This window comes from Entelurus aequoreus, linkage group LG01 (genome assembly GCF_033978785.1).
Source record: "Entelurus aequoreus isolate RoL-2023_Sb linkage group LG01, RoL_Eaeq_v1.1, whole genome shotgun sequence".
Taxonomy (NCBI): Eukaryota; Metazoa; Chordata; class Actinopteri; order Syngnathiformes; family Syngnathidae; genus Entelurus; species Entelurus aequoreus.
The window spans coordinates 29,113,468-29,119,113 of record NC_084731.1 but is presented as its reverse complement, the minus strand read 5'-3'; the positions used below and the strand labels follow the sequence as shown (position 1 = coordinate 29,119,113).

Genomic DNA, 5,646 nt, shown 5'->3' with positions numbered 1-5,646 from the left:
GCTTCAATGGGGAAGCCATACCTGTGTTCTACTGGCTACGTCACGCGCATACGTCATCCTCAAAGGCGTTTTGAACCGGAAGTTCCCCGGGAAATTTAAAATTGCACTTTATAAGTTAACCCGGCCGTATTGGCATGTGTTGCAATGTTAAGATTTCATCATTTATATATAAACTATCAGACTGCGTGGTCGGTAGTAGTGGGTTTCAGTAGGCCTTTAAGCAACCAACGGTCTCATTTAAAAAAGAAGCCCCTACCTGACTTACTGGTGTTTAGTGACAACGTACCTACTCGGGTGAGGGGGAAGCACGGAACTTGGCTGAGAGACCGGTCTCAATATACAGAAGGATTTACTGAAGACTACAGTTAATCACAAAGTCAACTCCAACAATTCCAACAGTGGATACAATAAAGCGGCAAGTGTCATGATCTCACAGGACAGTTTGCAGTTTCATCGTTACTTTCCTGTTTTCTGAATCATTTCCTGTAATAGTGTAAATGGCAGCAAATTTTGTTCATGAGAAAAATGCAGTTCTGTCATGTTTCGTTTTTTTTTGGTGCCTTTATTTTGAAGAGCCCACTCTTATTCTGTTACTTCCTTTAATGCTGATGCTTGACTTCCTGCCGCCGTTCCGTCTGACAACAGCATACTCACGTTACTCCAGGACTGGTAAAAAATTCTGACAAAGATATATTTCTCATATTCTGTGTGAACATTTGTGAGAAGTTATTTTATTGTGCCTCGTGTTTGTGTTGTTTATATGTCACATTTAAGGAGAGTCACTACGAGCTGTGCTTACTGGGCGAATTTAGCGCCCTTGGAAGCGGAAAGAGGTAGGAGGAGACTAATGGTTTTATTTATTGTAAAACAAGTGGTTCATTTCATTTAAAACAAACGGGAAAATGTCATTATTTTTATTTAAATAAGAGCTGTAACTTGTAATTAAGCTCGATTCATGTGAACATTCATTATTTAAGTTTACTAAAAAGATTTGTTTATAAGTTTAAAAATGTAAACATGATTTATGTATTGTTTGTGGAAATATGGTACGATGGCATTTGTATTTTCTGTCCATCTTCATAGTTTTCACGGTGTCAAAATTGTGAGGAGAAAAGGAGGAGAGAATTAAAGTTGCACCAGTCGAAGCTCTCTGCATCTTGTGTCATTAATCCAAGTGGGCCGCTACAAATAGTGCATTATTTGGTTCTACTTCCTGTTGGACTACTTGTTTTGCTGCACCTTTTGCTTTATGTTTATTTTTTGGCCAGTGTACCTGTTTTCTATTTCTAATCAAGTCTATTTCGGTTCACCTCTTGCTCCTTGCCAGCGCTGGTTTATTGCCTTTTGTCAGTGTGCAAGTATTACTCTGCCGCCGCTATGTGTCTTGCACCAGCCTTTTGTTTTCTGCCATTTTCTTGCTCTGTATGTAAAGAAATGAATTCTTTGACCTGTACGCCGTCTGCTGTGTCTGCATCTTGGGGTCACGCCAACAACCACAATGTGCCACTGTGACAATCCAATAACAGTAGATATATGACCATTTGTAATGATGCCATAGCATGTAGCCTCCCCTTGAACACTGATATTATTAACCAGTAGCAAGTAGTCGAATGGAACACAGGATGTAGCATACATTGTTTGTTTGTATTTTGTATTTGTCACGGCGCATGCGCAATCCCGCTAGAAGCGCGCTGGGACACGGCCCTGCTCGCTCTTCCCGCATCACGGCCATGCGCCTGCAAAGCTGCAGGCAATCACCAATCTGCGCACCTCGGTCTAATGAGGGCATACCGCATAAAGACCAGCGGACCCGAAAATCCAGTGCCGGAACGTAGTTCACTCTCCGTAGTAAGCATCCCGTCTCTGACTTCCTTCCGCGTACTTGCTCTTTCTGTGTTTTCCCTCTGCCCGTGTCTTATATGTCCTCAGTGTTCCCCGCAGTGCTCCCTCTGTTTCCCGTGATCGAGCTGTGTGCCTCGACTTCCCACTGGATTCTGGACTGCCTCCCTCGATCATCGACCCCTGCTTGAACACGGACCTCGTCGCCTCTCTCCAGCCCCCGACTTCTTGCTTCCCCACGGACTGTCTTCTCGCCTTGCCCCTCTGGTCTGACGAAGGATTCCTCCAACACGCACTTACAACAAACTCTGGTAAAATTTACTTTGTTAACTCTACACATCGTCTTGCACCAGTCACGTATAGTAGCATACACACCCCAACACGTCATCATCATCATCAGTTTCAATAAACCTATTGAACTGATCCCTGTCGTTGTGTCGTCTCCTTCCCCCGCCGTATGTAACAGTATTACATTTAAAACTGCACTGCGCTATATAATTAATAATAGATAACTCGATTGATAAACGTAATCATATGTAAGTGATGTAGCTTTACCAGACTACATAGAGATGCTATATTCCTGCAAGGATGTGCATAGTCGTTTCAAATCGGAAGACGGCGTGGCGAAGTTGGTAGAGTGGCTGTGCCAGCAATCGGAGGGTTGCTGGTTACTGGGGTTCAATCCCCACCTTCTGCCATCCTAGTCACGTCCGTTGTGTCCTTGGGCAAGACACTTCACCCTTGCTCCTTTCAGTGCTTTTTAGCACTGAAAGGCGTTGAAAGATCGTATCGATTGTAAGGTCTATTCGGGTGTACTGGAGAGGAGGCTACGCCGGATAGTCGAACCTCGGATTCAGGAGGAACAGTGTGGTTTTCGTTCTGGTCGTGGAACTGTGGACCAGCTCTATACTCTCGGCAGGGTCCTTGAGGGTGCATGGGAGTTTGCCCAACCAGTCTACATGTGCTTTGTGGACTTGGAGAAGGCATTCGACCGTGTCCCTCGGGAGGTCCTGTGGGGAGTGCTCAGAGAGTATGGGGTATCGGACTGTCTGATTGTGGCTGTCCGCTCCCTGTACGATCAGTGTCAGAGCTTGGTCCGCATTTCCGGCAGTAAGTCGGACACGTTTCCAGTGAGGGTTGGACTCCGCCAAGGCTGCCCTTTGTCACCGATTCTGTTCATAACTTTTATGGACAGAATTTCTAGGCGCAGTCAAGGCGTTGAGGGGATCCGGTTTGGTGGCTGCAGGATTAGGTCTCTGCTTTTTGCAGATGATGTGGTCCTGATGGCTTCATCTGGCCAGGATCTTCAGCTCTCACTGGATCGGTTCGCAGCCGAGTGTGAAGCGACTGGGATGAGAATCAGCACCTCCAAGTCAGAGTCCATGGTTCTTGCCCGGAAAAGGGTGGAGTGCCATCTCCGGGTTGGGGAGGAGACCCTGCCCCAAGTGGAGGAGTTCAAGTACCTAGGAGTCTTGTTCACGAGTGAGGGAAAAGTGGATCGTGAGATCGACAGGCGAATCGGTGCGGCGTCTTCAGTAATGCGGACGCTGTATAGGTCCGTTGTGGTGAAGAAGGAGCTGAGCCGGAAGGCAAAGCTCTCATTTTACCGGTCGATCTACGTTCCCATCCTCACCTATGGTCATGAGCTTTGGGTCATGACCGAAAGGACAAGATCACGGGTACAGGCGGCCGAAATGAGTTTCCTCTGCCGGGTGGCGGGGCTCCCCCTTAGAGATAGGGTGAGAAGCTCTGCCATCCGGGGGGAGCTCAAAGTAAAGCCGCTGCTCCTCCACATCGAGAGGAGCCAGATGAGGTAGTTCGGGCATCTGGTCAGGATGCCACCCGAACGCCTCCCTCGGGAGGTGTTTAGGGCACGTCTGACCGGTAGGAGGCCACGGGGAAGACCCAGGACACGTTGGGAAGACTATGTCTCCCGGCTGGCCTGGGAACGCCTCGGGATCCCCCGGGAGGAGCTGGACGAAGTGGCTGGGGAGACGAAAATCTGGGCTTCCCTGCTTAGGCTGCTGCCCCCGCGACCCGACCTCGAATAAGCGGAAGAAGATGGATGGATGGATGGATGGATGGATGGCGTTGAAAGAAAAAGCTAATAAACAAGCTAATTTTATCTCTTTGGTTCTGAAGTTTGTTGTTCTTCGATTTTTTTAAAGACTGTGAAGGCTATTACTGGAAGGATTATGTATGTTATCAACATGTTCAACAGCATTACAACAAAAAGCTAAATATTATACAACATTACTCTCAACACCGCTTGTAGTCCAAGTTCACAATGTCTCTTTTGCACTTTATGACAAAGCTCGACAGTTCAGTGTCTTTGATTTTTATTTGTACCAGCCTGATACATGAATACAAATCATTTTATAGGACTGTGGAGGGAAGTGTGGCCAGCGCTGCCTGCAGGAGCGGAGGTCACCGCCTCTGTCCATGGTGCTGAGGACAGAGCACCATCATACGGGGGCGTAGCAGTGCCGACGGCGAGACACAGCTGAACAGGTGATTAGATCTCCCAGGTGGTACGAGTTATCTAATCACCTGTTGTCTTTAACAGTAGCGGCCGGGAACAATAGAGGAGAAAGGATTGGGAGTGACTGCAAAGTCACGACCTGCTGAAAAGCATTTTTGAATGATCTTGTCAAACACATTAAAACATTGTCAACTTTTCATGCCTGTCTCTAGTGACGTGTATATCAGTGGAACCGCTAGGCAGCGACTTCTACAAGGACAGTTTATGTTCTCCTTGCGGGTCTTGATCATTTATTTCAGATCATTAGGAAATAGTATTTATGACTGTCTCCAAGACGCTGCTGTTGAAAACAACCAAACGTTCTTGCATTCTTGTTAAGAAGCCCTCTCCTTTTTTTGAAAAAGAATTGCAGAGTATTAGAAATAGGAAGAATATTGCCTTGAACTATTTTGCCTCACAACTAAAGCACTTTACAAACAAATTTAAAAAAGTGCTTGTTTTTGCGGGTCAAACAAGAATACAGTTGCATGAAAAACAAATTATACAAACACCTGAGCAAGAAATAGTGCAAATGCAGACACCCAAAAATGTTATAGGGAATAATTATAGTTTTACAAGCAATAAAACAATGTGAAATACACATGAATAAATGAACAGCTTTTTCTCACTTCCTTGGCCCCATGGAGGGCTATTTTGCCGTCACACTCAATAAAAAAAACAAAAAACTGAGTCATCAATGTTTGGGATTTTTTGTTTGGTCACTCGATTATGCAGAATTGATACCTGGGAAAATAAATCAGTTTGCGACGTGCAATTTGTGGCTCGTATAACAACCAAAACTGTAGGCTATTCAAAAACTGGGATAAGCTTTTTGGCAAAAAAACACATCAAAAGTGAGGAAAATTTTACTTTACACAGACAGCTTTATTTAAAATGTGCTTTTAAGTAATCAGAAGAAGAAATGTATGTATCATAATCAGCCACTGGCGGGCCTAACATAACCAGAAATCATGATCATAACTAAAGATAAAATTATTTTTGTATTTACTTTCCCTAAATATTTAAAAATATTCATATTCTCTTCATGTCATATTATGCTCCTTCCAGTGCTGTTGTTTTTAGGTTAGAGTTTGTATCCAATCAGAATTCAGCTAGCTTATGTTGCCATGCTGTACGAAATCTGCCCGAGGCCTTCAGAATCAACAAGGCGAGCGTTCGTGCACTGTAAGTGTCAGGTTCAAACACTGATGACATTTATTAAACAGACAAGAAGCAAGGAATCATGCAGAGACAGATTTAAATTTTGCTCAATTAAGGAGAGATGT

At 44.8% G+C, this 5,646-nt stretch overlaps 1 long non-coding RNA gene across 3 annotated transcripts; it reads left to right on the top strand.

Annotated features, from left to right (window-relative positions):
* The first annotated feature begins 628 nt into the window (after nt 1-628).
* On the top strand, nt 629-4,423 carry LOC133659161 (uncharacterized). Of its 3 annotated transcripts, none has more exons than XR_009827602.1 (4): nt 629-669; nt 775-833; nt 1,084-2,150; nt 4,222-4,423. It is a non-coding gene; the product is annotated as an uncharacterized LOC133659161 (long non-coding RNA). The 3 variants fall into 3 exon arrangements; XR_009827604.1 differs by having other exon boundaries at nt 775-1,848; nt 1,942-2,150; XR_009827600.1 differs by having other exon boundaries at nt 775-2,150.
* Nucleotides 4,424-5,646: the final 1,223 nt, after the last annotated feature.